Source organism: Equus caballus, chromosome 3, assembly GCF_041296265.1.
Source record: "Equus caballus isolate H_3958 breed thoroughbred chromosome 3, TB-T2T, whole genome shotgun sequence".
Taxonomy (NCBI): Eukaryota; Metazoa; Chordata; class Mammalia; order Perissodactyla; family Equidae; genus Equus; species Equus caballus.
The window spans coordinates 78,159,003-78,185,922 of NC_091686.1; the positions used below are offsets into that span (position 1 = coordinate 78,159,003).

At 33.5% G+C, this 26,920-nt stretch overlaps 1 protein-coding gene across 50 annotated transcripts in view; it reads right to left on the minus strand.

The window, feature by feature from the left end:
• ADGRL3 (adhesion G protein-coupled receptor L3) overlaps positions 1-26,920 on the minus strand; it is an 801,265-nt gene that overhangs the window by 519,617 nt on the left and 254,728 nt on the right. The window lies entirely within an intron of this gene.

The following is a 26,920-nucleotide window of genomic DNA, read 5'->3' on the forward strand; positions in this document are numbered from 1 at the left end:
ACACATATACACACACAAACACAAACAAACATATATATACATAAGATAAATATATATAAAATTATTTTGCCACCCCAAAAAATTGCGGGCAGTTGTCTAGGTGAGTTATTTATTCATTATTTCAAAAATATATACACTAATATCTATCATAGTGGATACTACTGAAAATGCAAATGAAATAGAACAATTTTTCTCACAACTCACACTGTAGTGGGAAAAACAGAACACAGTAAATAAAGTCACAAGATAACGAAAAGAATTAACATATTTTTAGTACTTATCATATGCCAAGAAATGTTCTAGATATTATATTATTATCTGATTTAATTCTCCATACAAATCTATAAATCAGATAATATTGTCTCATGTTTACTGAGGAGGAAAATCAACCATGTATTGCAGCAAGATTGTCAAACCAAATGTCTGACTCCAACATCAGTGCTCTTTCCTCTCTCAAAACTAGAAATAAACAAAAAAAAGTATGAGAGTAATTAGGTCTATTCACTGTGCAAGGGAAAGGGACAATGTAGCGAGTTTCCAAGGAAGACTTAGGCCTTGATTAAATATGTTATTTGATCGTGAAGAGTGAAGAACTTGGGAACAGTATGGATATATGAGGAAGAAGTGGAGGGACAAAGAGAAAAAAGAAGAAAGACATGTTTAAAAAGGAAAGCAGCCTAGTAATACATTGTATCCCTTGGAGGAACAGGGAAAATTATTCCCATGGTGAAATATGAGTATTGCTATTGTTAAGTCTGGCTTTAATGAAAACCATAATAGTTTATTTCATATGATATATATTTTTACATTGATGAAGCAATAGGAGAAAGTTACTTTATAGAAAGGATGAGGAAGTGCACATCTATTATTTATAATAAGGGTTTAAGATTTCACAGCAAGGAATAAAGCCACGTCTAAGATATTTTACATTCATTTTGGACATAGGAATTTATTTTCATGACTATTGTGTAAACAGGTGGGGAAAGGAATTTAGAAGAATAGAAGCTATCATTTGAGGAGGGTAACATATTCTGACACTCCAATCTCACCAACTGCCCACCTCCCAGCCACAGCCCCAAAATAAGGTGCTAATTGGGGGCACATATAATAAATAGTCATAATTCAACTGTATGAATTTTAATAGATAACTTGAAAGATAAGACTGTTCATCACCTACAGAAAGATAAACCACCGCTCTTTGAACACAAACATTTAAAAAAAATGTAAACTTTCTTAGATGATTTTTTTCATGTGTTGTCATTAACTTTACCAAACCAATCAGTCTTCATATAAAAGAGATTTTCATTCAAGTCATTTCTGAAACATAGCTCTTTAAAATCACATAAAAAGGAAAAACCAAGAAAAGGCATTAGGGACTCATTAAGTCATATAGGACAAGATAATCACTCATAAAAAAAGATTTACTAATGATATAAAGCATTCAAGTCAATTTCAAAATGTATTTCCATCTCCAATAAAATTTCCTCAGCCTTCTCTCTGTACAAAGCTCTGTGCTAAGACTATGGGTCAAGTGGGGAGAGTGTGGCTACAAGCCTCAAATGTAATCACCATGTTAAAACCACTTGCAGTAAAACATGAATGCTGAAAGGTACACTCACCAATAATTATAGTGCTGTGCAAAATGTGATATGTGTTATGTGAGATGTTCTAGGAACACAAAGTAAAAAAACTGTCAGATTTTCTTTTGTGGCTAAGAGCAAGGGATTTAAAATCACGCTGACCTAATATTCTGGGGCTGGGCAAGTTTGGATACCTCTCTCAATCTCCGTTTCTTCAATTAGAAAAGAGAGAAAATATTCACCTTGCAGGTTGGTTGTGAGGATTAAAGATAACATAAGTTATTGTCTGAATGAGACTGTCACGTGATCATGCATATCTGTCAGTTGGTGTCTGTCATCCACCAACTTCCTTTGTTTCTTTTATTCCTTCAAAACTGAGGGATAGACCACTTGCCGGACCCACATCCCTCTCATTTACACGTTTAGGAAACTAATAACACAGCTACCTAGTATGCACACTCTCCTTGAGAATTCTACAGCTGACCAAGGCATACTAAAACAAAGTGAGATTTTATAAAGGAGGATTATCAGACATTTCTCTTGCTTAAAATATACTTTATTATTTATGCTAATTTCCATTAATAAATCAAAACATGAATGCTTTAAGTTATTCTCAAAAGACAGTACCTCTAACTTTTATCAAAGATTATCACAATATGGCAAATAGCTTTGCCTGTTACCCTGTCCGAAGCTTGGAAAGAATATATTTTGAGTGCAGTCCTTGATGAGGTACTTCAAGTTTCTATTCCTCAAACAACTGCCTAACTTCACCACTCTTCACAATATTTAAAATGAAAAGGTGAGATTGAACAAAGTATCCTAATTTACATCATCATTATTTAAGATCATAATCATGAAGCTATGTGATTTGACTCAAGTTCCACTAAAAGTGAAAAAGAATCTCAACATGGAAAGATATTCCACAAATATTTTATGTAACTAAAGTCTTTCCTCATAAACTACATGGAAAACCCCTTATTTGCTACATTTAGACTGAATTTCATTCATATCTAGCACAATTATACTCTGAAGATATTTGAATTTTTTTGTTATTGCTGAAACAAAAGTTCATCTCCTAAACATAATACACTGACTTTACCTTCAGAAAACTCTCACCTTAAATTCTGGTGTCATCATTTGTTTTCCTTGTTTAATTTTTTCATATATCCTTCTTCTTAAATCATTTCTGAAAGCTTCTATTTTCATTTTATATTTTCTCCCTTTGTATACTCTAAATAGAGACTAATACTAGAATCTAAAAGTCACCCATTTTAAAATTGTTACCCCCATTTTAGCTACTCTTAATCACATTTCTGTTAGATAACTTACTCTCAATTTTTCCCAAAATTAAATTGCATGTTATTATTACACTTTCCTCTCAGAATAACTTAGACAATATACTATATGTTCTTTATAATATTTTTACATTTTCCCAATTATTAAATGTTCACTTATCACAATTTTTGCTAACTACAAATTCTATTCCATATAAACTTTACAAATTTTTATTGAACCATATTTTATTTTGCATATTTACTTGTTTATGCCACGTCTTTTTAGAGGTCATTTGTTTTTACACGTTTGCCCATGTCAAACATATAAAACATCATGTGGTATTATTTTAATAATTAATTGGTATATAGTCTTATAACTCCAATGCTAATTATAATACAGGAGTTTTTCATTTAGCATTTTTTTTCTCATTACATATAGGGAAATTATAGCTATTACCTCAAAAAAAAACCCTTTACTTTAGAAATGTTTATAAATATTACTTGGGGGTTATCTGTATTCTTCCAGGGTTAGCACATGAATTCAAAATTTGAAATGATTTGAAATTATATTCATTAAAAAATCAAACATTTATCACAATCCCCCTCCATAAATTACCTTTTTAATGATATAAAATTCTGAAGTGATATAAATTTCAAAAAAGATTAACCTACCTATTTCATTTAATCATTTGTCACTACCTTAAATAAATAAAGCAAATATCTGTTATCATAACAGAGCATCTAGGTAATCATGATTTATGTGCACTTGGCTCATTACATTCATAAATAAGATCCATCCATACCAACCAAAAAGAGCCAAGTATTTCTGAGAAATATTCATTTAATAAGGCTGGAAAATATATTTCAACTAGAGTATTTAATTATTCATAGGTGCTTAGATGAGGGGCTTTAACACTCATTATTCAAATTTAAGATTGCAATGTTTTCATGATTTACTAATATTGCACAATTATAAGCACATACACAGCAATGCTTTATAGTCCATGCCCTGTGAAATGAAGGATGACATCTTTTCTCCCAAAAATGTCTTTCCAAAAGCAGTTCTACATAGAAGACTCCTTCTGATGTGAACGGGAGCTCTATGATATAATTAAATCTTCGGGAAAAGAAGTAGTGCAGGAAGATGAAAAATTAGATGACTACCACACAACTTCCTCTCATCACCATCCTATAAAATGTTAAAATGTTTGGTGTGATGATCACTGTGTGGAAGTAAAATAAGTTTTAAAGGAGTTTAGACTCAGTAAAAGAATTTTTGAAATGTTAGCTATAATTTACAAGGTCTGAAACCTAAAAATACACTTTTCCTGTAAAGTTTTCTTGTTGTTTGCCAAAAGAATTACATGTATTATTTCTCACCTGAGAGAGTTCATGTGAGTAAATAAACTTGAGAATTGTAAAGCACTATTAGTTTGGGTCCTACTATTGATCGTACCATTTTCGTTTTTTTTAAGTTAAACACTTTCTCTTAACATTTTGACTCTGAAAATAAAAGCATTACAATAAAGTTCACAGATCTTTCCTTTCTTTCAATATTTATGGAGTCAAAGAGCATTATATTAAATAACTATTAAAAAGTTTTTAATTATTGAGTCTATTTAGAAGCAATAAGGAACTGAAAGTTCTGGCAATGAACACTTTCTTAGTGCTAGATCCTTTGGAGATTCACAGAAGACAAATTCTCAATCATCTGGTTGAATGTTTTCAAGAAACACTGAACTCAGTCAACCCACATATGTGTTTCTTTGGCAATGTATTCCAAGAAATCACTAATGAATGCAAACAATGTAAATTATGTTTGTTCATAGAGGGTATATGAGAAATTTATGGCAAATTCTTTCATTAAAGAAGGAAGAGGAGGAAAGGGAGAAGCAGGAGAATGATGGGGGCAAGAAAGAGAGGAGAGATAACACTGGAAATACAAATAACAAAATACAAATACAAACATGATAAAGAGAGTTTAAAAAAATACAGAGAAGATACAGCTTGGAAGATCCAGAAGACCTGCAAGAATGGAATGTAATTGTGCTAGAATTTGAAGAATGGATAAGATTTTGTTAAATAGTAGTTGGAGGAGAAACATTCTTGGGTTAATGGTTGTTGTTAAAAAAAAAAAAAAACAGGTAGGGCCAGCCCTGGTGGCCTACTGGTTGAGTTCAGTATGCTCTGCTTCAGTGGCCCGGGTTCGGTTCCCAGGTTCAGACCTACACCACTCGTCTATCAGTGGCCATGCTGTGGTGGTGGCTCACATACAAAATAGAGGAAGACTGGAAACAGTTGTTAGCTCAGGGCCAATCTTTCTCACCAAAAAAAAAAAAAAAAAAAGGTAAAGAGCTGGTAAAAGACAGAACCTATTACAGAACTGAAAGTTATCTGATTTTTCAGGTCTACAGAGTAAGTGAGGAGCAGCAGAAAATAATATAGACAATCCTCAGAGGCAAAATAGGAAGGATTTTGTACACAAAGGAATTTGAATTCAATTTGGTTAATTTCCAACCATGTGTTTTGTAATATTTCAATAAATTTTTGTAATATTTAAAGGTGCAAATTACATAAATACATAAAAATTACTGCAAGTACTGTCATTTAAGAGTGAGGGTAAATATTTATAGTGAATATATTCCTAAAACTTTTTTGTGTGTATGTGTGTGAGGAAGATTGGTCCTGAGCTAACATCTGTTGCCAATCTTCCTCTTTTTGCTTGAGGAAGATTGTTCCTGAGCTAACATCTCTGCCAGTCTTCCTCTATTTTGTATGTGGGTCACTGCCAAAGCATGGCTTGATGAGTGGTATGTAGGTCCACACCAGCGATTGGAACCCACAAGTCCCAGCCTGCCAAAGCAGAGTGCATGAACTTAACCACTACACTACCAGGCCAGCCCCATCCATATTCCTAAAATTTTTATAATCCTCTACATTGCTCCTAAACACCTGAACATTTTTTTCTGAATTCAATTTGTGTAAAGGATTTTTGGTTTAAAATAAAGTGCCCAAGTTAATAGAGGTATAAACTGAAATAGAAGTATTAAATAAATCATTAAATTAATTAACTAATATTTAGATAGTACCCAACATGAGACCACACAAAAATAATGTAGCCTTTGCATTTTTATAACATGATAGTTTGTGCCAGGGTTCCAAACCTGCATAACACTGCTTAACAGCTATTAGGCTATTTGAGATCAAATATTGATTCCAGAGAATTACAGTACTTTTAGATACAATGGTATTGTTGTGCATTTGGCAGTGTATTACTTATCTGTAGAGATATATATTTTATAACACATTCAAGTCAAATATAACCTGGAAGAAATTTCATATACGCTAAGTATATATTTGCCTTGACCTACAGCTGGATGTGACCATAGTTTTCTTAATCCTTTATTTCTGCACAGATTTTTTTTTTAAAAATCTAAGCTCCTGTCATCAAATATTAAACATTGCATAAGTCAGAGCCATTAGAAACAGCATGAATATAAGGTATGACATGAGCATTGGGGTGAGAAACGGCATTTCAGTCCATTCTCTTCAAGCTGTGATCTGTATGACCAACAGGCATATTACTTACATTTTCTATACCCTAACATTCACATCTGAAATTAATACTTATTCCACCAGGTGGTTGTAAGGCTTCAATAAAAGTAATATGAAAAACACCTATAAAGATTCCTGGCAAGAGTATGCATTCAATGAGTGAGAAAAATCCTTGTTCTCATTTAATGAAGGCTTTTATATTCAAAAGTAGGGTTATAAATGGTAAATGAGATTACACTGTGGGGTGAGTGGGACAGAAGAACATTTGATAGGAGTTTGGGAGTGGTTGGGCAGAAAGGGGACAGAATCAGAAGGCATATTGTAAACACGATGCTGTTAGAAAATTAAATTCGTTGCGGAATGTAGGAGAAAATGGAGAGGAAACAAAACACCTTAGGCTAGCAATGTCAGTAACAATATTTGCCAGAGTTAGCGTGGTGGGGGTTGACAGTGACCTAAAGGTCCAGAACTGTGATATAAAATATAGATTATTTGAAAAACGTCAAGAAAACAATTTTTCAAGTTGTAGAAGTATCACAGTTATATGTTTCACTGGGGTGGAAGGAAAAAGGAATCAGGATGGAAAAATATCAGGAAAAAACAGAGGATGGGTACAGGAGATACAGGTAAAAGTTAAATCAAATTAGAAATAGGGAGAGTAATTCCCTTCTCACAGGAACTTTACGCAATTCTCCATTCTTCCCTCATTCCTTCCCTACTATCTCCTCCATAAGTTTCAGACATCAGAGCAATGAAAGAACGAGGCGTATTCAGTTAAATTTTTTAAAAAGGTTACTTACAAGACTTTTCAAGCAATGAAATGCTAACTCTCTCACACTGTCTGAAACACTAACAAACAATATTTTTTTTATTGCTTAAGTAAAATCTCTATCTCCTTATAATTATGTTTCAAACATGATTTGACGCTATGTTAGAAAATAAGTAATCTAGGAAGGTAATTTTAATAAGAAAGTTCTCTAGAGTAAAAGTCCCATCTAATTGTCTTTCAGATAATGCTATGATCTAATAAGTGTCTATTAATGTTTAGGACCAAATTTGGATTTAATGAACATTGCTATTTTTGGCTTTAGGGCAGCATATCATTTAACCATGAAACAGATTGATGTTTTACACAGGATCATTTTCTTGCAAAGTGTCCTTGAGTTAACCTCTTCTCTGAGATCCCACAAAGCATTTAATTGCAGTTTGTTTCCAGTAGGCTTTGAATAAGATATGTGCCTCCATTGATATGTTCAATAGAAAATAAAATCAATGAGTCTGAAATTAAGCTAAGTATAAATAATTGCTAATGAAACTAGTTTAGAAAATAATTCAGTTGCTTGAAATTAGATAATTATAACTAAAACATGGATCTCGTACTCTTTCCATGTATATGATTTGTAAAAGAGAACCTTATTTTGCTATTCAAAAATGAAAATAAAATCTCAAATCTTTACACAAAGTATTTACATAAAATCTCAAATTTTTATCAATATTAGCTGTGAAAAATAAGTCTGAATGAACACAGCTATTATTTAAAAGGATATTCAAAAAATAAAAATTGCTTTGAAGTATGTCATTTATGATAATAATCAAGGGCTGATTTCTATGTTTCCAAGGGAAGTAGAAATTAGGAAGAGCAAGCAATAGACAGTTAAAACATTCCCAATATAACAGGTATGTACTTCAAGGCAAATAATTCCATTTCTAACAGGAACATGTTAATCTATTCCAAAATCTACAGAGCACCAGGCAAAACAATATTCCTCCTCATAATAACAGCTGTCGTTTATTGAGCCCTTACTACATCAGGCACTGTTGTAGGAGCTTCTCACATATTAACTCACTTAATTGATTTTAAATATAAACTTTATTGTTAATCCTATAACAACTCCAAAGGAAGGGGTTATTATTATTCTTAATTGGCAAATGAGGAAACTGAGAGACCAAGAAGTTAAAGAGCTTGTTGAGGTCACAGGACTAAAACTAAACAAGATCAGATTTGCACCTAAACAATCTAGACTCATGGTTTGTGCTTTCATTCATCAGACTCTACTGCCTTTCATCACTTCTACTGACTACCGATTCTGCAACACACCTACTATAACCTGAATATTTGTGTCCCCCCAGAATTCAGATGTTGAGTACTAATCCCCAATGTGGTGATATTTGTAGCTGGGGTCATTGGGAGGTTGATAAGGTCATGAGAGGGGAGCCTTCATGAACAAGATTAGTGCCCTTATAAAAAGAAACTCTAGCGACCTTTCTAGCCTCTTCCATGTGAGGTATAGGGAGAAGAGAACTGTCTGTAACCCAGGAAGTGGGCTCTCATCAGAACCCAACCGTCCAAGTATCCTGATCTTGGGTTTCCTGTCTTCAGAACAACGAGAAATAAATTTATGTAGTTTATTAGACACCACGTCTACGGTATTTTTGTTATAGAAGCCTGTGCTGACTAATACTTTGTGTAAACATAAGGCGATTTTATCTAGGCGTGATTAGTGTTGAATTTATGGGTTGAATCGAGTAAGATGAAGATCTAGGATACAGCTACTCACTGAAATATTCAAACAAACTTAAGCTTGGGAGGATCATGCCATAAACAGAAGGCCTTCATTATCTTCACTTCTGGTTAATTCCTACCTCGCACCATATACATCTTTGGCACATCTGAATAGATATCAGTGACTCTTTTTATTCATGCTTGTTTTGGTGAGTGAGGGGCAAGACAACAAACTTCCTTAGGTGAACGGCCCAGGAATGATGATCTTGTAGGTTCTTAGGAACAAAGCAAGTGCTTCTTAAATTATATAAAAAGTTAAAAACAATCAGGGGGAAAAAAGGTATCAGGGCCAACCTGGTGGGATAGTGGTTAACTTCACCCTCTCTGCTTCTGTAGCCTGGAGTTCGCAGATTCAAATCCCAGGCACAGACATACACACCGCTCATCAAGCCATGCTGTGGTGGCATCTGACACACAAAACATAGGAATATTGGCACAGATGTTAGCTCAGAGCCAATCTTCCTCATCAAAGAAAAAAAATAGAAAGAAAGAAAAAAGGTATCCCCCAAATAAAATTTTGAAAAGACTTCAAAAATCTATCACTCCAATTCAAATCAGCACAACTATTTAATTCCAGTATTAAAGTAATTTTTCTAAAAAGGGAAATGAGATTACTTTGGATGTTACTGTGAAGGAGCAAACATATCTTAAAGTAGAATTACTTGTGATTTTATACTTATTTTAACTTCAAGAATCAAATTGACAAACGATCAATCAAGCTAACCTCAAATGTTTCTAATATTTGCTAGATTTTTATTATCTACAAAGACTTTATGATTGGGATGGACTAGTACTGTGTTACATTGTTTTGTTTTTGCCAATTTTATAACTGAAATCATATGAGTACTTCATGATTGACAACCATGACAATATATTATATCCAGCGTAAGTTTGTGTTATAAGTGAAGTTCCAGAGTTTGATTTAAAACCAATATAATCACATTTCCTCCTGCAAAATTCTAAAAAACTATTATCATCAATGCAAACAGCACTACAGTTGAGATTGGTGAGAAAGTTATTTCCATAGCTGTGAACAATGAACTTTAAAGGTCAAAATTAGATGACCAGAATCATAGCAAGCTACAGTACAAGTTTAGGCGACTGAACTAGGAAACATCTCATTTCCTAACACTATTTCTCTAAAAAAAATGACAGTTACTAAGTAATTGACTTAAAAACAAAAGTCTAGAATAGAGAAGCTACAAGAATTGACGTAACAGAGTAAAATTCATCTATTACAATTCCTTCAGGAAGATAAGGAAAAAAATACACATCTACTTACACTTTCTTTGAAGACTTTCCAAAAGCAAGCAGAATGCAGGGGAAGCTAAATCTCATTATGAGCTAGATGACTACACAGAGTTCCACTGTGGTTTAGTTATCATGACTGGTCAGTCCCATTCATCTCTTTCATATAAACAATTTGACTTTAGACCCTTGATAGTCACGTTTTTAAAAAATTTCAATACATCACTTTTTCAAAAGCAGTTTAAACAACTATTAATAAGAGATTACTATAAAATAATGGAAATTTTTAAAAGTGTATAGTAGACAAGGTCTAAAAATAATTCCTTTAGAACCTCCTCACATAAAAAGAATATCTATATGTTTTACAGACTTGTTCTTGAGATTATGAAAGAAACATATTCTCTTTTGTGATTCACAAAGTATTCCAAGATAGCTTTCCTATATTTCATTTCTTGTAGTTAACATATCAGTAACAACCAGGCAGGAGAGAAAAGACACATGTTTTGAAATTATCTCATCTCAGTAGGGTGCACCTGGATAGGTCTCAAATTAAACATCTTCCTTAATGGCCTATTATGGAGCATCAGTGCCTAAAATATCCAAAGGGAGTCAGGGACCATTACTGCCAAGGGAGAGTTTCTAAGGTTGTAGCATATGATGCAACATTTCTGTTGTAACTTTAGCCTGACTGGGAGTTTATTTAATGCGTATGTATGGTTTTAAAATCAATAGCTACCACAGTAAGATCTAACATAACCCCAAGACACAGATGAAAAATATGAGTGCATCAACACATTTTTATAGTAATGCTTTAGTAATTAGCATTTATAGGTAACTACCAAATTATGAACTTGGACATTTTACAAAACTTAACGTTTAAGATAGCTGCTTGGACCCCAAAGTATGTTCTTCATGGAAAGAAAAAAATGAAAAAAATGAAAAAAAAGAAAAAAACAAAGTAAATTTAATCCTTATAGTAAAATGTATATGATTCAGGAGAAATAATAATCATCATAACAGCTATTCTTCAGGGGTTCTTTTTTTTGTTTTCTGATGAGGAAGATTAGCCCTGAGCTAACATCTGTGCCAAACTTCCTCTATTTTGTACGTGGGACACCACCTCAGCATGGCATGATGACCCATGTACAGGTCCGCGCCCATGATCCAAACCCGCGAACTCTGGTCCACTGAAGCAGAGCATGGGAACTTAAGCACTGTGCCACCAGGCCGGTCCCCTTCAGGGGTTCTTAATAGGTCTGAACACACTGACAGCACTTTACATGTATTATTTCATTTTACTCTAACTATAGTAATATAAAACAGGTGTAAGATAGAGATACTGGCATTTTGCTTTCAGGATAAAGAAGTCTATTTTCCCATCAAAAATATCTCCTTAGTTTTTAGGGTTTAATTGGTAGGTTTTAATTGGTAAACATGGAGTAAAAAGAAATCAGAATGAAGCTATCTTTTTGTTCTATTCATCTGGCTTCTGTGAGTCCTATCACTGTAGAAACTGACCTGGAGCAGCATTGAGAAAAACTAAAAAGCATCAGTTAGGTCTGGAGATCAGTAAGCAAAAGTTTGTGAGGGAAGGAAAAACATCACACACAAAAAAAGTGGCAGGGGGGTGGGTGATTTCCAAGTGGTAGTACCCAAGTGGAAAAGAAATCACTAAACTGATGTGGCTAATATATTTAAATACAGGATAATAAAGGATGTATCTAGAGAAGGAATATATAAGGCAAGTCCTGTTTAGATTCCCATAATTAAAGAATTTCATAACAGAACTTATGATACTAAGTTGTTAATATACTAATTTATTTATTAACATATATATGTAATATGTATTTATATAAATGTATACATAACCACACATGATACCATATAATCTTTTATTATCCCATTCACTCATATATTTATCCAACAAATATTGCAACTCAAAATTTTTGTGATTTTAATAACCTAGTCCAACAAAAAAAATTCTATGAATACATAATTCAAAGCTGTCATTAGTCAATTGTGATTTCTCAGTGTACCTTCTGTATATTTGGCATACTTTATAATGGTAAAAATAAATGGCACCTCAAATTAAATAATGACAAGCACTTATCAATTAAAATATTATACTGAATGACTCCTAAAGATGTCTCCCCAAGTAATACTATACATTTTCTGATGTAGAGAGGTAATTAAACCAATGTAAATAGTGATTTAATTAAAACAATTGTTAAAAAACAAAAAGAGTCTTGGTGAATGGAAGAATAACACTTGAAAAAGAACAGCCTCATTAAAAAATGTGAAAGTGTATGAACAGCTTAGCACAAAAACAGACACACACATCTCACCTAGAGGTCTTAATGCTGCATCCTCGGGTGTCCATGCTTTCCAATGTGTCCAAAAACTGGAAACTTCAAGGAAATCATCTCACTGATTTGAGCAAGACAGTATTCCATAGGGTGACTCTTTTCTATTTCCCATTAGGTAATAGGATATGTTATATAATTATCTCCAAGTTACACTTAAAAAATTTAGGCCAAGTAGCAACCTATTCTAAATAGGGACTATGCCACTGAAATACATAAGGAAAGAAAACTTCAAAAAGAAAAGCATAAAAGTGGCTATCCAAAACTATTTTGACAAAGGTTATTGTTTAAGACAAATCCCTATAAGATTCTTTTTCAAAAACTTTATTTTCTTAATAATTGAAACATCTAAAATAGCTTAATGGTTGCTATTTATTTAAAGACACCACTGTTTTGATCCCCACAAAAAGTCCTTTTTTTCTTTGCTGTTGGTAAAAATACCTTTGAGTTACATAGTTTAAAAATTACCTTGATGTTTCAGTACATAAATCATTTCTTTGTTCAGTCCTTTCTTGGCAGAATGGTGATTCACAAGGACAATTCAGGAGGCACCCAGGTTATAAAGTACCCAAAATTGGCAAATTGTACAAAAAGATACATAGTGTCATTGGTTAACAATTGGCTTTAGCTAGAAATAAAGTACGGGAACACAGACTGACTGTGATAGAAAATCAATCAGAAACAACCAAGCTGGTAGATTATTATGCATATGATATCTAGGCCCTTCTTTTTTTGGGGTGGGGGGGAGAGGTGAGGAAGATTGGCCCTGAGCTAACATCCATTGCCAATCATCCTCTTTTTGCTTGAGGAAGATTGGCCCTGAGCTAACATCTGTGGCAATCTTCCACTATTTTGTAAGTGGGACACTGCAACAGCATGGTTTGATGAGAGGTATGTAGGTCCGTGCCCAGGATCCGAACCTGCAAACCCTGGGCCACTGAAGCAAAGCACATGAACTTAACCACTATGCCACTGAGCCAGCCCCTGGATCCGTTTTAACTAATATTTTATTTAAATATCCTCGTAACATATTTTATAGTGATGGTACATAAAGTACATAATTCCATACCATGGAAAATGTTGAAATTTCTTTAGATTAAAAACACTTTTTAATTGAATAACTACATTAGTACTAATCTTACGAGAGTTAAAAAATTTTGTGAATTAGAATAATTACAAATCTTTCTTTTACCTGTTTTAGAAGCAGTAATCTGTCTTCTAATTTTGCCTTTTTTAGCACGTCTGCAATTATTCAACAAGATATAGTTCAAAGCAACCTAAAGATTATTTTCTCCATGCAATTTAGACATTGACTTATTTTTTGGTGACATTAAAAACTAAGGTGTTCTCTGAAATATCTCAAGACAATTGAACTCAGGAAGAAAATACAGTTTTGCTTTTATGAAGATTTAACATAATAATGATTTTTTTAATACTATGCAGGAAACATGACACAGTTTAAACAGAGAGTTTAAATCCTTTACTTTTCATTTTGTAAAAATGTTAACATAAAGAGGAGATAACTACTTTTCTTTGTGTAAGAGTAAGAAGATTATATAGTCAACCAAAATACTGGCCTTTGGAAGGGGATTCTGTCTTTTTCCTATGTGACATCTTATTTTTTTACCTTAAATGAAAATGTTTATTTTAATATGTAGTTTTAAAATAAAACACAGATAAATATATTTTATCTCAAACTTCCCCATGGTCTTGATAAAGGACCCTAATTAATACATAAAATCCCAATCATTCATAAATAAAGGTCTCCATGAATTAATTTTATGTAATGGCTTTCATCCTCTTGTCATGAGTGTTTTTTTTATCCTAACAAACTGTATCAGCTTTGCCCACATGAGGACATGTACATTTGTGGTGGGTCTTGTTGGCCTTTTACAGTTGGATAATTTCAAGGCCCACCTTCCTCCAGCTCCCTCATTACACATAAGGAGGCTAAGAAAAATGAGTACTACCTGGTAACATTGTAATCACTACACACTATTTACAGAGCATCATCCTACCTTTCTTTTCTCTTCTTTGCCTTTTTCTTGTTATTCTCTTAGTTGCCATTGTACAAATATAACTTTCCAATTACAAGGTCATTTTAGCCAGAATAAAGAAATGCATGAAATCCTCTAATTCGATTAAATCCCATCATTGAGCTTACTATTATGTATTAATTAGATCATTGACAATTAAATAGTTTCAAAACTTAGTTGTCTGAAATAAATGACTGTTCATTACCATAGCCAGTATATTACTAGACGTGTGTTAGATATATTTTAATTTTATAATTATATATAAAACGATTGACCATTATACCAATCAGCAAATAAGTCAATGTCTTTTAGACTAATTCACTATGATTTAAAATTAAGAATTCTGTATACCTCAAGAAACTAGAAAAAGAATAATAAATGAAGCCCAATGTTAGTAAAAGGAAAGAAATAACAAAGATCAGGGCAGACATAAATGAAATAAAGATTAAAAAGGCAATAGAAAAGATCAATGAAACCAAGGGCTGGTTATTTGAAAAGAAACAAAATTCACAAACCTTTAGCCAAACTCACCAAGAAAAAAAGAGAGAGGACTCAAATAAATAAAATCAGAAATGAAAGAGGACACATTACAACTCAAATACACAGAACTCAACCACAGAAATACAAAGAATCATAAGAGACTACTACAAACAATTACATGCCAACAAATTGGACAACTGAGAAGAAACGGATAAATTCCTAGAAACATAAAACCTTCCAAGACTGAATCAGGAAGAAACAGACAATCTGAACAGATCAATTACTAGTAAGGATATTGAATCAGTAGTTTGAAATCTCCCTACAAACAAAAGTCCAGGACCAGAGAGCTTCGCTGGTAAATTCTAGTAAACATTCAAAGAATTAATATCAATCCTTCTCAAACTCTTCCAAAAAATAGAAGAGGAGGGAAATCTTCCCAACTCATTTTACGAGGCCACCATTACTCTGATACCAAAACCAGAGAAGAATACAAGAAAGGAAAATAACAGGGTGATATCACTGGTAAACATAAATTCAAAAACCTTCAAAAAACCATTGGCAAGCCAAATTCAACAATACATTGAAAGGATCATACATCATGATTAAATGGGACTTATTCCAAGGATAAAAGAATGGTTCGACATCTGCAAATCAATCAATGTGATACACCACATTAACAAAATAAAGGATAAAAATCATATGATCATCTCAATAGATACAGAAAAGTATTTGACAAAACTCAACATCCATCTATGATAAAAACTCTCAATAAAGTGGATAGAGAGGGTATGTACCTCAACATAATAAAGGCCATATATGACAAGCCCATAGCTAACATCATACTCAACAGTAGAAAGCTGAAAGCTTTTCCTCTAAGATCAGGAACAAGACAAGGATGCCTACACCTGTCACTTTTATTCAAAATAGTATTGAAAGTCCTAACTAGAGCAATTAGGCAGAAAAAAGAAATAAAGGCATGCAAATTGGAAAGAAAGAGGTAAAAGTGTCACTTGCAGATGACATGATACTATATATAGAAAACCATAAAGACGCCACCAAAAAAATTGTTAGAACTAACAAACAAATATAATAAAGTCACAGGAAACAAAATTATTATACAGAAATCTGTGGCATTTTTATACACTAAAAATGAACTAACAAAAAGAGAAATTACAAAAATAATCCCTATAATTGCATCAAAAAGAATAAAATACTTTGGAAGAAATTTAAACAAGGAGGTGAAAGACCTGTACACTGAAAACTATAAGACACTGATGAAAGAAATGGGAGACACAAATAAATGGAAAGATATTCCACGCTTATTGATTAGAAGAATTAACATTGTTAAAATGTCCAAAGCATGTTAACCAAAGCAAACCACCAGGGCCTAAAGCAATCTACAGATACAATGAAATCCCTGTCAAAATTCCAGTGGCAATTTTCACAGCACTAGACCACACAATTTTAAAATTTGTATGGAACCACAAAAGATCCCGAATGGCTGAAGCAATCTTGAGAAAGAAGAGCAAAGCTGGAAGCATCATGCTCCCTGATTTCAAACTATATTACAAAGCTATAGTAATGAAAACAGTATGGCATGGGCATAAAACCAGACACAAAGACCAATGAAACAGAATAGAGCACCCAGAAATAAACCCACACATACATGGTCAATTAATTTGTGACAAAGCACCAAGAATATACAATGGGGAAAGAACAGTAGCTTCAATAAATAGCGTTGGGAAAACTGGACAGCCCACATGCAAAAATATGAAAGTGTACCACTATCTCACACCATATACAGAAATTCACTCAAAACGAATTAAACACTTGAATGTAAGACTTGAAACTATAAAACTCCTAAAAGAAAACACAGGCAGTAAGCTCCTTGACATCAGTCTTGGCAATGATTTTTTTGACACCAAAGCAAAAATCGACAAGCGGGACTACATCAAACTAAAAAGCTTCTACACAGCAAAGGAAATTATCAACAAAATAAAAAGGCAATCTACTGAATGGGAGAAAATATTTGCAAATCATATATCTGATAAGGGGTTAATATCCAAAATACTTAAAGAACTCATACAACTCAATAGCAAAAAAAAATCCCATTACAAAATGGGCAGAGGATCTGAATAGACGTATTTCCAAAGAAGACATACAGATGGCCAATAGGTACATGAAAAGGTGTTCAACATCACTAACCCTCAGAAAAACGCAAAGTAAAACCCCAAAGAGACATCATCTCATACCTGTTAGAAGGGCCATTATTTAAAAAAAAAACAAAAAACAAGAAACAAGAAATAACAAAGTTTGGTGAGGAAGTGGAGAAAAATGGAGCCCTTGTGCACTGTGGTTGAGAATTGTTGGTAAATTGATTCACCTGCTATGGAAGACAGTATGGAGCTTCCTAAAAACATTGAAAATAGAACTACCATATAATTCAGTAATTCCACTTCTGAGTATTTGGCTGAAGAAAACGAAAACATTAACTTGAAAAGCTATGTGCACTCCAATGTTCAATGCAGCATTATTTACAATACCAAGATAAGGACACAATCTAGGTGCCCTTCAACAGATGAATAGGTAAAGAAAATGGGGCATGTATATACATACACACACACACACATAAGGTGTAAGATTATACAGTAATAAAAAAGAACGAAATCTTGCCATTTGCAACAACATGGATGGACCTTGAGGGCATTATTTGAAGTGAAATAAGTCAGACAGGAAAACACAAATACTGTATGATCTCACGTATATGTGGAATATTAAAATAATAATAATAATAATAAGCTCATAGATCCAGAGAACAGAAGATTGCTGGTTGTCAGAGGCAGGGTTGAGGGGTATGTGAAATGAGTGAAGGGAGTCAAAGGTACAAACTTTCAGTTGTAGAAAAAATAAGTCATGGGGATGTAATGTACAGCCTGGTGACTACAGTTAATAATACTTTATTGCATATTTGAAAGTTGCTAAGAGCAAATCTTCAGAGTTCTCATCACAAGAAAAAAAATTCTGTAATTATGTATGGTGATGGATGTTAACTAGCCTTATTGTGGTGATCATTTAGCAATATATACAAATATTGAATCTTTATGTTGTACAACTCAAAGTAATATAATATTATATGTCAATTAGAACTCACTTAAAAAAAAGAATTTTGCATCCTTGGAATACAACAAGAATGCCTGATTTAAAAAGATGAAGAAGAAACAATATCACTGAAAACAATGTTAACATGGATTACAAACTTTAAAATACCATGTATCACCATATAGTCATTACACCTTTGACATACAAGTTTCCAGTGATTTACACTATATTTTTACCCCTTAAATTTCCTTAATCCCCTTAATTATGAGTTATGCATCATAATGTTTTCCCCTAGGGTGAGCTCAATAAATAGTTTCTCATTTAAATCTTTCCCTATTTCCCAAACTTTTTTATATTCACTTACACTAAAAAATATTTTTAGGGGATGGCCCCATGGTTTAGTGGTGAGGTTTGGCCTGCTTCACTTGAGTGGCCCCAGTTCGAGGGTTCAGATTCCAGGCATGGACCTACACTACTCATCAGCCAAGCTGTGGTAGTGACCCACATATAAATTGGGGAAAGACTAGCTCAGATGTTAACTCAGGGCTAATCTTTCTCAAGCAAAAAAAGGAAAAAAGATTTTTAAAAAGGTTTCCAAAAAATAGCTCCCTTTAAGAAACACCCCTAGGGGGAGGTCCAGTGGCATAGTGGTTAAGTTCGCATCCTCCACTTCAACAGCTGGAGGTTTACAGGTTTGGATCCTGGGTACAGATGTAGCACCACTCATCAAGCCACACTGTGGTGGCATCCCACATAAAGTAGAGGAATATTGGCTCAGATGTTAGCTCAGCAACAATCTTCCTCAAGCAAAAAGAGGAAGTTGGCAACAGATGTTAGGTCAGGGTCAATCTTCCTCACACACACAAAAAGAGAATCACCCCCATCAATCGACAGAGAGAGTGAGACGTGACATTGCATATTTTTACAGATTTGTAGAACGTCTTATGGCCCAAGTGTATTTTTCACCAAGGAACTCCACAGGAAGATAGGTAGGTAACATAACCAAATATTTTTTGAGTATCTATCCTTCCACCCTAGTGTATGTACGTGTCTGTGCATGTGTGTTTCACATATGTAAAGTTTACGTATGTCTAAATATCTTCTCATGTGGTCCTTTTTAAATTACGTAAATTTTCTAGCATGAGTAGTTGATTTATAAACAGGGATTAGTTGCTTATTAATATTATTTTTTTTTCTATCAGAAAGGAAAACTTGGATCTGGTTGGGAGCCAGTTGTCAAAAAAAGGTTGGGAGCCCTGACAATTTTGTCAAGACTTGACTTCCTAATAACTAATATCTAAAAGAAGGAAGAGAAAAAAGAAAAAACTTTGTCAGTTCAACTGAAGTATAGCTTCAGACATCTATGAATCAAACAACAAAAATATGTTGAATATTTCCTACATGGCCCATCTATAGAAAGAAAGGATTTTTAGAGTATATCGATTTTTTCTTCATCATCAAAACATATTACCTAAAATAAAATGGTTTTTAAAGTTCACGTGAACATAAATAAAACAAGCACAGTTAAAAATTTTTACAAATCAATAATTAAAGCAAAATTTGCTGAATAATGCCAGTAAATATCAAACTGTAAAACATCTTCATTATTCAGATCCAAGAAATAGACATAATAATAATCATCTTTATCTCAAGTAGAAAGAGCCAAATAGCCCCATACTTGATTCCCAAAATATTTCAGAAACTCAGATATGAAAACACATAGCAGAGGCCAAAAAGAAATGTGATTGGCAGTCTGGAGGACATCAGTGTTCTCAGCAATTAAAACAGTTAATGTATTGGAAAAATTTCTTTGAATTCTAAGGAGCATTAAAAAATACATTTCAGACATCATTAAACCAAAAGCATCCATTAACTACTCTCAGACATGACCCCACTATGTTTCCTTTTTTTTTTTCGTTCTTTCTCTTTTGCTTTGTTGACTTTGAATGGTCTGGCCAAGAAAGCAAAGGTTCACTAACACTGTTACGAGAAGCACTCTGATATCATCAGTGCAGATGCTTTTATACAAACATGCATCTCAGTGGGAGCTTGTGTATCTTAAAATTAAACAGAAGATACAAAATTATCTGGAAAGAAATATCGCATTAATCCTTTTACCATGGAGTTCATCCTAGACACCCATAAAAATTACTCTGACATAGATCAACTTTTTATTGGCTTTGGGAGATTCTGTTCCAAATGAAGTGATTATTATTTTATGTTCTATTCTTCAAGCAAATTTATAAGGAAATAAAAATGAAACATGTGACTCAAGACATTTTATGGAGAAATTAAAATAGTTTAATATATATAAAAAGTTACAAAGTCCATATTTGTGTAATTATGGTGTGTCAGAACTAAGGAAAACTCAAAATCATCTACTACAAACCTTTTTCTAAAAGGAGAAATGTAATGCATTAAACATTAAGAAATGACTAGTTTTTTTCACGAATTCTCTAGTATAAATGCATTCCTGTGCCAAAATAATTAAAGCTTTCTAAAATAATAAAGACAAAGAAGTATCGTAACACATATCATGGCAGAATGTACTGATCCAACCCCAAAATACACTCCATGAAACATTTTCAATTGTACACAGCTTCTTAAATCCCTTAAGCCAAGTGAGGTGATGATGTTATATACTTCCATAACTCTGCATCCTTGCCCTCCTCTGCACTCTCCTTTCTACTGGGATACATTTGCCAAATGTCTAGGGAAACTGAAGAAAATGTAAAATACATTTGGGAAATAACTTTCTGTTTAGAAGGAGCTAAAGGCACAGTTCAGATTCTTTATTTCACACATCTTTGTATCAAGCCCTTTTGTCCAGAGAATTCACTGCTTCCTGGAATGTTAATATCTTCACAAAAAAAATAGTAGCCTTTTTTGGTTCAACTCTTTTTTATAATTTTTAATGTAGATCATTGCTATTTTAAATAAGGCACCACTATTTTTAAAAAATAAATGCCACTACAGCTTAAAAATAATGAAAAAAGAAATGACTTCCAAACCAAAGCTTGACCACATTGCCAAATGAAAATTCTGACCACGAGTATTCTAACATATTAATGGGGAATCTCATTAATTCCCTGGTGCAATTGACTTTTTTGATTTTATATTATTTGTATGGAGACCGAAATTATAGTTCAAATTAATTAAGATGTAGGGAACCCAAAAACTACTGAAAAGCTGTGAAATATAGATTTTTTAAAATTATGTTATCAGAGGTACTTCTGTATAATGCTTTTTCAAACCATAAAGAATAAGGCTTGTTGCAGTATCTTTTCATTTATTTCTGCATATTTCTTCAGTGTTTTCACAAGCATTGAGTTCAAGTCCTTCGTTTAGTAAATAAAGTGGGATGTAGGAAGTAGGATAAAAGAGCCTTAGCAATATTAATTACCCTTATAAACTACGGATACACAGGAATATTTGGTGAATAATTGATTATGCTAAGAAAGGATAGAAAAAGTACTTAATTTATAAAGGAATTAGCCAGAAGATAAAATAGTCTATTGTGCAGCAGAAAATCCGACTGATAAATATGAGGACTCTCATGCCCCAAATGAGCACAGCCCAAAAAAGTGCCCCTAGGCCAACATAGATTGTAATATTGCTAATTCACCCATTTCTTGAGAAAGCACCAGTGTTTTAAGAGCAAAGTCTAAATTCTTAACTAAAATGCTCGTGTAATACCATGGACTTCTTGAAATTAAAGGCTGTCATTAGTTTTTCATCAGTACATGATCTACAGATTTGCTTCACCGTGAAATCTATAGACATCGTCCAATTCAACACAAAATACACACAGTTTATCAATCTTCCAAGGTAACAGAATTTAGAAGTCTCGTTTATTACTGATTTACTATTCTAAAATTGAAGTTTAAATCCCTGGAATATTATTAAGGCTCCTGAGGAACCTGTATAGTCGTTGCAGTTAACACAAGATCTTGGCAGGTATTTTGACAAAACAAAGAAAACGTAAGATATGTTTTACGAATATTAATCAAGACCTACACTTAGTAGTCATAATTCATTACTATTTCAAAAAATCAGAACGGCTTTTCTAACATTTCTCGAATCCACCTTTAAGATACACCTTTATAGGAAATATCTTGCTATTAGCACTAACCATTCTTATGTCCTTCAAGAAAGATGTAGTACCAAGGGTACTAAGTGAGACTGACAGACAAGAAACTATAAATCTTTGTCACTTTCAGAAATGAGCTCTGAATTCAACCAGAATGGAGTATTTTCCTTCTCCCTCAACTGAGGTGATACAGTAGTTTTGTTAATAGTATCCCAACTTACTTCATTCCCTTCAGGTTCTGATAAAATAGGCTTAAAATGTCATGATTCAAACAAATACTATTATTTTTTACGCAGAGAATTAAGGGACCCTAAGACATGTGACATGCAATAAACACTACTATACAACAAACCAATGACAAACAAAGAAACATTAGGAAATTTCCTAGCTTATGAAAACTCTGATCAGAATGTTCAGTTAGAGACAGTGGGAAGACATTTATTTCACATTTCCCTCCACATTCTAAAATAGTTTGTTAGATTAGCCTAAAGTAGTTTAATTGATTGTTATGAAGTGCACACATTCTTTGGTGAGAGATTAATCACTTTAAATTAAAAGCGGAACTTTATACAATGGGGCAACAGTGATTTAATGAGAGTTGGACAGTAATTTATATTAATTTAACCAGCAACTTCAAAATCTTGTGGAGGAAAATGATTTATCTTTGGAGGAGATACACTACATTTGGATAAATAGGTGAAATATAATAGCACTCGAGTTAAAAATATTTATGCTTTAGATACTAAAGAGATGGTATTCCTTAGTGCTAAAGTTTTGAGATAGATAGGTCTTTTCCTGTTAATAAAATTCATCATGGCACTAATGAAGTTAACATACTCATTCCTGTTTAGGGTGAAAAAAATTATGAAAGGAACACAATGAGGACATTTCTCATTTTTTGCTTATTTTGCTACTTCAAGTGTTCTCACTGTTTCTTCCTGTTAGACAAATGAATATTTTAACATGTTCTAATTAAAAAAAATATATCAATACTTTAGGACAATGATGACATCAGTTTGGTTTCATGAACTTAGCAACTAATAATATTCTATAAAACCTTGTATTCATCAAATAATGTAAATAAAGAAACTATCTCAGTGTCCTAACGTGCTATTTATCATAATCCTCAGTGAGACTTGTTTGTTTGTAACATGTACTTAACTTTTAGAACTTCACTTGGTCGGGAGGCAGATTAAAGTGTCCCACAGAAAAGACCCAAAATGATTTCTCTCACTTTCGTTCACAAAAGGAGGTAGGATCTTCTTCACATTCTTTGTTTTCCCCATTTAGAAGTTATTCACATAAGACGCTGGTACCTAGATACCAAGACTACGTTCTCAATATTTCAGAAAGATTTTGCACAAATTGTTTTATGTTCTTAACATACACCAAAGCTTACTCATCTAAAATGCTCTGTCTGCTGGCTGAATTGCAAAAGAAGAAACTCAAGCATGAGCTCCCTAATTACCTATATTGCTAATCTATTTGTTAATCTCTTCCCATCACAAAATAAGCCCTGCTTCTATAATATTCATGAATTTTTCCCCTGCAAAGGTTGTCCTGACAATTCCTCAAAATGCCTATTCACAACTCTATCACAGGGTCAAGAATACTTTATTACTCTCATTTGTTCACACATGTATATCTCCTCCTGGACAATAAGGCCTGAAAGGACAAGGTCATATTTTATTCATTTTTATGTTCCCATCAACTAGCACAAGGCTTGGCATCCAATACAAGGTCAATAAATTTCTGCTTTACTAAATTTTAATAAAACAAGCCAACGATTAAAGTTCCAGATAATAGAGAAATCACACTTGGTTAAGTCAAAGAGAAAACGCCTGAAAATCTTCTTTCCTAAATAAAACTAGTTAATAATAAGGGTTAATATGTGCTAAGTTCTTAGCATATCTTATGCTCTGTTATAAACACTATATATGTTTTGAGTTTGTCTTTGTTTTTTTCCTCATTTATTTCTTGCACAGTCTGAAATTACACCCATTTTACACATGGAAAAGCTGAGCCACAAAAACTTCAATGAACTTGCTCAAATACATGTCACCATCTAAGAAGTGCTGGAGCCAGGATCAGTGCCCGCGGCCTCAATCTAGAGCCTGCTCTTAATGGTATATCCCCTGCCTTCATTGATAGGAGAAAGAATAGATGCTTTGATGCCTTTACCACCCCCGCGCCAGCCCTGTGTTTGCTCGGCTCCAGGCACTGTACAAAGTCCCCAGGATACAAAGGTGAGTAAGACTGAGGCTCCTTTTTACCCCTGGTCTCTTTCTTTCTCAGAAACATATGAAAGTCTCTCTTAAAAAAAAAAAGACACACTCAAACACATACAAATAGGTGTCTTTTTCCTTTCACTGCCAAAATTCTCACCTTAGCAACCAATAAATGTTGGCTCCATTACCTCACGGCCACTTCAATCTCTAATTACTTCCAGCCCAGGTTCTGTCTCCTTCACTCACTGAAAACTCTCTCAAAAAATTCCCTAATGGCCTTATTATAATTGTCAAATCCAATGGCCTCTTCATGGTTTTCAATCTACTTAATTTATCTGTAGCACTGATGATCCTCATACCTAATCAGATTCCTTGGCTCCTAAAATTCAATCAGATACAAGGGCTAAAAGGAAGTAATGCCAAATAATAAAGAAACCTTAGGTATAACTGAGTCCAACACTTCACTTTACAAATGGGAAATCTATGGCCTAAAGAAGATAAGTTCGCTCAAGGTCATATCTTGAGTCAGACACAAAGCCATGGTTAAAATTTAGAGCTATCTCTCCAAAGACTATCAATACCTTCCTTAATATAGGTCTTTCTTTCTACTTCTCCCAAACCTACATCTCAGGCTTTAATATCTGTGGTAGGCAGTCTTAAAATGAACCTTAACGATTCTTGCCTGCAGGTAGCCACACCCTGTGTAATCCATCCCCTTTGAGGCTAGACTGGACTTACTGACTCACTTCTAACAAAGAGAAAATGACAGAAGTGATAGACTATCACTTCCAAGATTAGATAATAAAAACAGTGTAGCTTCCATCTTAGGCACTCTCTATTTTGTTTGGCTCATTCTGGAGGAATTAAGCTACCATGTCATGATGTAGCACTGTAGAGAGGCCCACATGAGTAAGCTCGCATGTGGCTTCTCCTTCAGTTGAACCATAAGGTGAGACTGCAGCCCTGGCCAACAATTTGACTGTAACCTCATCAGAGACACAGAGCCAGAAGCACTCAGCCAAATAGCACTCAAGCAAAGATAACTAATACAACATCTAATCTTGAGACTACTGTAATAGTTCAAGTATTCTCCACCCCAAAGCATTTTGTATTTTTCTCCTCCTTCATCTTTCCAACATCATCACATGGACCATGTTTTTCTATTCATCAATGTCTCATAAGCAATGTCTTAAACATAATAGCCGACCAAGGATACATTAAAAACACTAAATCTAGTACTCAAAGCCAACCACAATCTACCACTTTGTGCTAACTGGTTTACTGTTTCTCAAATATATCTAGTGATTTCCTTCTACCATTTGTGATCATGACATTTGAGACCTTAGAATAGGAATCAAAATCTTACAAAAATGTTCAGAATTATCCAAAACTCTGTTCAGTAATGCCTATATTTACCACTTCTGCAAATCCAATAAATCATTGTTACCTAAATGCTTCTGTAAATCAGATAAGAACTACCCTGTTTTATTGGTTTTTACTGCTAGTTTCAATTACTACTTAAGTGTTTTAATACAGTGCTATGGGATTCCAGATACTTTTAAGATAACTTCCAGATCCCAAAATTGAACATATTCTCTTTCTTAAAGTGAATTCTGCCTCAGAAGGTACTTGGAATCAAGATTTTTCTCCCTAGCCGCTTTCAAAAATCAGTTTTTCTGATTATATGAAAAGAAGACTTTCCTCTCAGCTGTCTTGAATCTTACTATGAATTACTGTCTAAAAGTGTGAAAAACAAAGTAATTAGAAGGAAGAAGTTGACTTTAAATTACCCTTACCTAGTCAGTGTATATAATCAATAATGAAAAATAAAGCATCCAGCTGGTAGAAAGCATACCCATTGTTTTAGACTATTGTTTTGTTTTGTTTTAACAAATGAGACACAATGAAATTAATTCTTATTGGGGTATAATCATGATAAAACTATACTCTCTTCTTTTCCTTCCTAGGCATACTTAGTTAGGGCCCTTGGACTTCTCAAACCAATCATCCATAACTATACCCCAAATGAATTCCCAAATGACATATTCTCTTGGCACTTGTATTTTGTTCAATATTCTCACGCTGTAAACTACAAATGTCTTGGAAATGGATAACATTTAGAACTTAGAAGATTCATATGGCCAAACCTATTTATCATTTTTTCTTACCACATCAACCTCAAAAGAGTGACTAAGAATATTCTTCAGGGGATAAAATAGTACTAGGACGACAAAAAAGCAAGTTTTAATATAAAACTGGATTTGAAATGTCTGAGAGCATAGGCTTCAAATGAAATGACAGACTTGAAGTGCACACGTGTGCATACAGACACACACACACACACACAAAGTTGAAACTGCCACACTGACCAAGGCTTCTAAAGAGAAATCTATGGGCTGTGAGA